The 8791-nt window shown below is 42.4% G+C and overlaps 1 long non-coding RNA gene across 1 annotated transcript in view; it reads right to left on the bottom strand.

Annotated features, from left to right (window-relative positions):
- Positions 1-222: 222 nt before the first annotated feature.
- The window catches only part of LOC122459690, a 140369-nt gene continuing 131800 nt past the window's right edge, over positions 223-8791 (bottom strand). Inside the window, exon 3 of the long non-coding RNA XR_006280534.1 lies at positions 223-331. This is a non-coding gene — a long non-coding RNA (uncharacterized LOC122459690). The remainder of the gene's footprint in view (positions 332-8791) is intronic.

Genomic DNA, 8791 nt, shown 5'->3' with positions numbered 1-8791 from the left:
CCAAGTAGTAAATGTGAAGTCCTAGGCAACTGAATTTGTGACAATATCCAGTACTCTTGGTGCAGAATAGACTTTCAGTAACAGAAAAAGAGCTGTTCTTATTTTAAAATGGAATTGGCAATTTTTCTCATAACATTTGTTGATGGATAATGTACATTTGAGCTGGTGACAAATTAACCATTGGCATAACTTTCATAAGAATAATATGTAAACTTACTACAACCAGGATCTTGTGCTGCCTTGATCCTACTGCATTTCCTTGATCATCTGACATTTTCTCTTTTGCTGCTTTTACGAGAAAGCAATGTGGCCTGTCAACAATTCTGTTTATCTGTGATAAAAAAATAGTAGCTAAATAACATAAACAGCATAGTTTTACCCCTTCCCCCCAAGTTTCTTATTCTCAAGGGAAGACAAGACACAGGCAACACTGTGTAGCTGCTGGACAGGAGGTGCCATTATGGCTGCCAGAATTTTATTTGTCCTTAACCCTGAAAAGGTGTTTTTTTAAACCAATGGCAATCTCTGCCTATGTACTGAAAACTAAGCACTGTACTTTTTCCTATTCCCAGGGCAGATATTAATGGCTGTTCTTCGTCAGAGAGAAAACTTCTTCCGAGTTTGGTAATGTTCCAATGCAACAAGTAACAGCACTTACCAGGGTCTTAAACTGCAATCTTTTGATGCTCAGAGATGACCCGCTAGCACTGGCAAGCCTTTGGGCCATCTTGCTAATTTTGATAAATGAATCATTTCTGAAGTATTCAAGGGAGAGAAGAAAAAAAACAGCTCTCGCATGTGTTGCATTTTGGGAAGAAAAGACTTTTTGTTATAGGACACGGACACACAATCTTATTTTCAGTGCATATACAGTAACCGGTCTAACGTGATTCCTCATTAACAAAGAGCAATAAAGAACACAATTCCTAGGCAATTTTAAACACACACACACACACACACACACACACACAAAATGGCTGGAAGTCACAATGTGTTATTATCAAAGTGAGCAGCATTAATCATTTTTAATGGCCAATCTGTTAAAAAGAAGTTCTAACTGATTACTGGTGTAAAAGAAAATAAACATTGCACATACAAATCTTATTTCCAAAAAAACTGAATCACTTTTGTCAGGTATTTAACTTAAACCAGCAAAACAGACCATCAAGGAGGCAGTATTTAAATGGATGCCTGCAGCGATGGGCAGTCAATGGCCTCTTTATTTGTTAAAGATGGATTATTTTAAATAAATTACAGAGCACTTTCACTGAATAAACAGAGTCTCAGTGGCTGTGGCATGCTATACATGCTTAATTGAGCCACAGAAATCCTAAATGACTACTGGGTTGTGTAATCGCCTTTGATTTTGCTGATAGGACCTGATTCTTTAGGCAAAAACCAAGCCATTGAGGGCTGAAAAGCAACACTACCTTGAGGAAAATAGAAAGTTTAATCTGGAAGATATAATATTTTGGAAACCACAAGGATGGAGTGTTCCAATAACTGAACACAAGGCAGCTTCAAAAGTGAATGATCTGCATGTCATTTTTATTTGAGCTCAATATGTTAAATGTCCCAAATGTTTATGTTGTATAAGCCCACTTAAATATTGCAAAGTGCAACAGTTTCGTTGGCAAAATAAAAAGTATAACTTTTTCAATCTCTCTTACTGTCTTGTTGCATTGATCAAATACATTACACACATACACACACATGCACACGCACACTCTGGAATTATACACACACACCCCAGGGTTTTTTTTTTAAGCAATGGAGCAATTTGACCTTTTCTGGGGAACATGTTAATGTGATTAATTTTGCGGGTTACCTATAGCTACTATAGGCAGGAGTAAAACATTAGCTCAGAAATCAGGAAAAGATTTTAACCCTTACTGAGAGTTCTCATTCCCATGAAAAGTATTTTAACTCTTTATGTCCCATTCATGCAGTCACACTGCACCTCAAACTCCCATCTGAAGTAAACATATGCTGGATGGACAAAAATTGCAACAGCATACCTTTCATGTAGACTTCCTGGTATTTAAAAAGTGGCAAATAATTTCAAAGTGACATAAATGAATCCTGAGTTACTGACATATGGGATTCATTTTGACAGAAGGTACAACCCTCCATGATATTGCTCCCATTTGTCAATATCTTAGGAAAATGGTTTGACATTGAGAAGCAGTTTGAATAACAGCAATTAAGAGAAAGATTGATGCCATTGGGCATTTTAATAATCATTGTGTACCTGGATTTTCTCTAAAGAATTTCAACACTTACAACTTTCTTCATAATAAGCCAGTACAAAAACATCTAGCTGTGAAATTCCTCTCTATATAACAGGATATGATAAATTGCAGTTGAAGCTTTTATAATTATATTGTGTAACCCTTCTGTTCATCAGAGTTGGCAGCAACAAGGGCCAGGTTCTGTATCTAGGGGTTCCATTCCAATAACACAATGCAAAACCGGCTCGAGCCCCCACCCAGTGACTTGGGACAAATATATACCACTCCCCGCTGGGTGCCTACAAGAGGCAATACTTTCCCTCTTGCAAGCACATAGTCTGAGTGTAGCAAAAAGCCTTTTAATAACAGAGAGAAACAATGTGGGAAAACACCACCATCAGGATTCATACACAACCCATAAGCAAAAAACCCATCCCAAGCAAACTGGACCGTGTCCTTTCCCTTTGGTTCTTAAGTCCAGCAACCCAAAATTACCCAAAGTCCCAAAAGTCCAACAACCCAAAAGTCTCTGTCCCTGGTCAGGGCAACCCCAGAGTTTGAAAGTTTATCTGCAGAGTTTTGCCTCCCAACCTAGGTGGAGATGGGGGGGTTAAGGGGCAACTTGCATGGTCCAAAGCTGATTGCCCCACCTCTCCATGGAGCTCCACTGTGCTAGCCGCCCCCATGAGCTGCTCCAGGAATCTGACAAACTGCTCCGCCATATATCTTCAGGCTCCCCCACTACTTAACACAACACTCAGTGATTTCAGCTCTTTGTAAGTTTAGCTCTTTTGTGATTTCAGCTTGTAGTAGGGGAGTCTCAGTGCTAGTGCACCATTAGCCCAAGGCAAATTCAGCCCAGCAGCCTGTAACTAGACTCCTAATGGAATAAAAATTAGCTCTGATATTCTACAGTGGAGAGAGGAGAAAGTGCAATTAGCATGTAAGGCTGTCACCAGAGAACCCATACCACCAAATATTAATACCTATACCCAGCCTCTCTCAATTCACTGGGTTTTGGAACCCATGACCCTTGCCTAGCAAGTACTGCTTAGTTGATGGTGAGTCCCTCCATCATAACAAAAGGCCGAGTACAGTTCCACTGTCCTTGATTCACATAATCAGGATAATAACAGTTTATTCCTGCCCCAATAACAGAGAAACTGGGGCTCCTACAGCAGCCAAAGTGACCATCTAGGCAGGGTGGATGTGCCTATGCAAATGAGATCAGCCCCTGAAGTTCTTTTCCACAACCCACCATGACTCACCACCAGATGTCAGGGTAGAGCTCATCCTGACTCTGCTTACAATTGTATATAAAAAAAAGAGATACAAGCTTCATAAATCTCAGCATTACACAGCCTCACCATATTGATAAATTACTGATGTGTAACATGCTTGGATGTATGCACCTATAATGAATAAACATAAAAAAAGCATGAGTTTGCCAATATATGAGCAGGGAAAAAATGCCCCAGGCAAAGATTTTTCAAAAGTTACCAATAATTTTGAATGCTCAACCTGAGACACCTGAAAGGGGCCTGATTTTAAGAAAATGAGTGCTCAGCAATTTATGAAAATCAGGCTCTTTTAAGGTGTCTCAAATTGGGCATACAAAAACACTGTATGTTACAAAAACACTTGAAAATGTTTGGCCCAAGCACTGTGGTATGATCCTGTGAGATTTCACAAACTAAGCATGGGTCAGTAGATGTGATAGGAGAGCATCATGGTGTGTATCACATAGGGGATGCAGGAAATGAAGTTAGTCACATATAGGATGGTGGTCATCTCTCTGATAGTGGTTAGTTACTAACCAATATCTCAGCAGGGTGCTATTTATTTGCAGACTTTCCTATGGTACTCATCAGGGTAGTATCCAAACAACCCACATACAGGAATAAATCTTAACCAATCAACACTCTTGTGGGGTAGAGAAGTATCAGCTTCATTTGGCTTAAAGATCATGCAGGAACTCTGTGGCAGAGTTCGGAATAAAACCCAGCTCTCCGGAGCCCTAGTCTAGTGCCTTAGGCATAATATCATCCCTCCTCCCATCAATCCTTAGTGCTAGGGAGCAGTGTGATGCTGGAAGCATCCAAGTAATCTGTAGCTTTTGTCCTACAGTGCTAAACTTATACTGTCCCTGTGTGGGCAATATTAAGTATCCATACAGAAAGCATGGTCCTGAGACTTCCACTGAGCCCAGGCCCACATTTCATTGATGCACAGTGGAATAAGCCTCATTTGAACTTCTCTGGTTTGCTTTACTAGGGACCCCTTTTAAACTGCACCTTTTTTACTATGTTCACTGTTTCCTGTGGCCATGCCCTGCTGAATCACCTTTGATTAGGCACACAGGGCTGCCTGCCATCATCTGCACTGAAGGTTGATCCCACCTCCCAGTTAATGGACATGGGTCCTTAAATTAAGCTGGATTTCCTTCCCCAGTGCAATGTGGTAATTTAAGGTGGAATGGATACGGGTTTTTGATGTAAGGTAGATTTTTCTCCCATGTAATTGTGCATGATTCATCTGTTCAGCATGGTCCCCCCCCCGATATGGGGTGTAAGTAATTTAATTTGTAAAGTCAATTCTAATTAAAAAAAAATCATCGGCACTGAGGTAGAATATACAAGCATGTGTAAGGGGACAGTTGCCCCCTTACTAACATTCAGTGGGGGTGTTTTAGTTGCTAGCTCCCCGTACTAAAAGGAGAAGGGTCTATGGGAAATCAGGACCTTGAGACTGACAGTCCCCAGGAACAATGGGGAGAGGCCAATGCTCCAGGTCAGCCTGAATGACAGAGCGAGCAGGCTAATCAGGGAGTCAGGAGGCCAGGGAGGTCCCCTCCTCCATGTGAGCTGGATTTGCTTGGGTCAAACAGAGTGGGGGCTGAGCTAAGGAGAAAGCAGGGGCCCAAGCTAAGTTGGGGAGCAGAGCCATGCCAGATCCAGAGGGACCACAAAAGCAGCCCAGAGAGAGCACACTGTCCTGGGAGGAGAGCTGCAGCCCCAAAGCCAGAGGCACAGCCCAGAGAGAGCAGACTTGCCCTGGGAGCAGAGCTGCAGCAACTAGAGCCACAGGGGCCAGAAAAGCAGCCCAGGAAGCAGGTTAGTGCTGGGAGCAGAGTCACAGGAGCAGCCTGCAGAGCAGACTTGTTCTGGGAGCAGAGCTGCAGCAACCAGAGGCAGAGGAGCCAGAGAAACAGCCCAGGGAGCTGGAGGCAGAGCAGCAGCAGTGCTGAGACAGAGGGCTGGAGTTGGGTGTGGTGAGCAGCTGGGGAGATCGAGGGGGATCCTGGGCAGTGGGCCCAGCATACGGAGACACCTCAGCCAAGGGGCTCTGCAGGCCAGGCTTGGATCATAACCCCGACAGGGCGGGGGCGACACTGGGAAGAAGGGTCCTACCACTTAGAGCCTGAGAGCGTGTGGCCACCACGAGAGCAAGTGTCCAACCCGCAGCATCCCTGCAGCACATGCAGGGCCTGAGAAGAAGGCCTGGGACTTACAAGGAACAGACTGAACTGCCCTGACATTCTAGAGACACTGTGATGTTCCCTGCCACAGAGCGGGGTGATGTGTTTCCTTTAACCTTTCCCATTTTTCCTTATTCTTTTTAAAATTAATTGTTGATTAAATAACTTGCATTTGCTTTAACTTGTATGTAATGGTCAGTGGGTCAGAGAAGTGCCCAGTGCAGAGAGAGTACCCTGGAGTGGGGACACCCTAGCCCCTGTCCTAGATGACCACAGCAGGGGGTCAAGCCCCCCAGGAATCCTGGGCCTTGTTGGGGTTACGAGGATTCTGCCAGACAGGAGAGTGGAAGGGGAGTCCTCAGGGGTTGGGAGGCCATTGGGTAAAGGAAGTGGGAGCAAGGACTCAGATTCTTTCGCTAGCCCACTTCACCAGGGTAGTACAGAAGCCAGGAAAGTTCCCCACAATAGCGAGACTATTCCCCCACATACACATGCTTTGTTTTTCTATTTGAGTGTTGTTCCAACCTTGTTGTGCTCGTCAACATTATGTGGCACACATCAGGGGGATGATCATACCATTTAGATAGAGCAGAAGGGACTAAATAATTGAAACATTATTAAATAAAGAGAGGAAAAGGCTTAAGTAAGGGCACATGTATGGAAACAGAGGGAGAATAATCATATTTTGGATACAAGAAATTAAATGTTATTTCTTAAACAGACCTAAAGGCAATACAAAGCAGAGACTTACAACTGCACCACATGTGTGTAAGAAGAAATATGATATAATTTGTTAACTGAGACTTACCTAGATCAGGAAACAGACTTGGACATTAAAATTCTAGGATACTGTTAATGGAAAAGCAAGATTGAATAGGACACAGGGCATTCAGCTATATAGGTGATCAGGGATGTTAACTTTAAGGAAAAGAATGACATAGCTAATTTGACTGCTGTTGAAAAGACAACTGACACTGTGAAACCATCATAAGAAATTTACACACCTCCAGGAACTGTGACAAAGGAGATCAGAAAATACTTCTGCAGATAAGAATGGCTTGCAAGTAAGCTCGAATACATGATCAAAGTGGCTGGGGGGACTTGGGGTAATCAGTTTGCATTTAATTGAGAAAACGGTTGTGAAATCACTAAAGAACATTGTGTGTTCTTGATACTGAAGGCAGACAAAGTTGTTTCTGTTATGAGGGGTTTCTGAGCCAAACATTAAAATAAAATGCATTTAGTATCTAAAATGTAGCAATAAGAGGGTCCTTAAGTCAGAAATATGGACAAGCACTATGTTTGAAAGAAGCTGTGCAAAAGGAACAGGGTCAAATTGTGCCCTTAGATGCACACACACAGCTTCCATTAATTAGATCCTGCTCTGTGATACATGGCCATGCATCACCATGTATCTTGTAGAATTAGCAGAAGCAACTGCCTTTTGCAGTGAAGTTGTCAGTGTTCTAAACTGAGGGATCAGTGTGCACTTACATCTTCCGCTATATGAACACTGAAAAGAGACTCAAAAGCATGCACTACACTCTGCAAGAATGAAATGTCCCAAAATATTATGATAGCAAGCACTGTGAAAGCAGTTAAGAAATAATTCTCTCTTTCATTATACAGTGCCTTGTGGCCCAGAAGATCCTAAAATGCTTTACTAGCTATGGGTTATGTTATGGCTACCTCTTCACAAATGTATTGGATGGAGAGAGGCTGCAGGGAGCCCTGTCTCTATCCATATATGAAGCTGCCGTAGTTTGGTTCCCAGCAAAAGGAAGGATTGTTAGGCTTCAAAAGGTATGTGGGGGTGGGGAGGGAGGTGACTGGCCAAACTTTCATCTGCCTTTCCTTTTCCCAACCCCAGGCAGAGCCAGGCTATACAGAAGGAAAGGGTGAATTTTTGTTTTGTAATTCAGTCAGGAATCAAAGGGTGAGTATTTAAGCTGGGGGGGGGGGGGGAATGAACAGCACATGAAGACAACATTTGGATGTGAAATACAAGGGCAGAGCTCCAGTTAGTCCTCAAATATTAATCTATCCCAATTCTGCAATCATTCTGGATCAGGTGAAGGATTGGCCTTTAATTTTTGTTATTCCAGAAACTGAACATATAGCTTTTCAACAGAAATCACAGGCACTTTAACTCCAAATCTAGCACCTACCTTTGCATGTCTGGTTAGAGTAACCTACACAAATCCTTTGTACCCTCCAACCTATGTCATTACACACACAAATCATTTTTTCACTGTGTTCTAATGAGAGCTAATCAATCACCACCCAAAACCTATATCTGAATGAAAGATTTAAATAAAGGCTGTTAGAGTCTCATAGAGTCACAGAGTAGTGACCATTAGATCTTGTAGTCTGAGCTCCTGTATGTCATAAGCCATTACATTTCACCTAAATACCCCTATGATGTGTCCAATTACTTCAATTAATCTGAAGCATTTTAGAGAATTCTCTGCACTAGGGCAGTACACTGATTCACCCCAAGTGATGTCCCATCTCTAGCTGTGTCAAATCTCTGATGTTTCAGTGGGAAAAAAACCCTCCAGATAAAAAACATGAACTGGGAAAAATTGCTTCCTGGCCTCTTTATGCAATTGGCTGAAGCCTTGAAGCATGCAATTAGATTATACACATTGTCTTAATGCAGAGCTACAAGTATTATGAGCATCTTGAGATACCATCCTCCCCAAGGGCTGTGAAGGATGGGGATGAACAGGGAGACCCATATATTCACAGATTCACACAGCCAGATGGGGCCACCAACTAGTCAGCCCATACCCCTCTGCACTTAGGCCACAAAACTTCACCTAGAATTGGGATTAAAGCATATTTTTCAGAAAGACATCCAGTCTCTCTTCATGTCACGTCCCAATGTCCTGCCTCTGCAAAGAATAATCCATGAGCAGAGATTACTTCTCATTAATAGTTTATCTTTACTATATTGTCATATATATCACTTTTCTTTGGTTTTTGCAGTGTTTTATTATCTAAGATTGCTTTGTGCCCTTTGTATATCATTGTATTTCCAATTCCAATAACAATGATAGTCAGAGCAACACTGCAGCCT

Source organism: Dermochelys coriacea, chromosome 4, assembly GCF_009764565.3.
Source record: "Dermochelys coriacea isolate rDerCor1 chromosome 4, rDerCor1.pri.v4, whole genome shotgun sequence".
NCBI lineage: Eukaryota > Metazoa > Chordata > Testudines > Dermochelyidae > Dermochelys > Dermochelys coriacea.
This window is presented reverse-complemented; position numbering and strand designations above follow the sequence as displayed.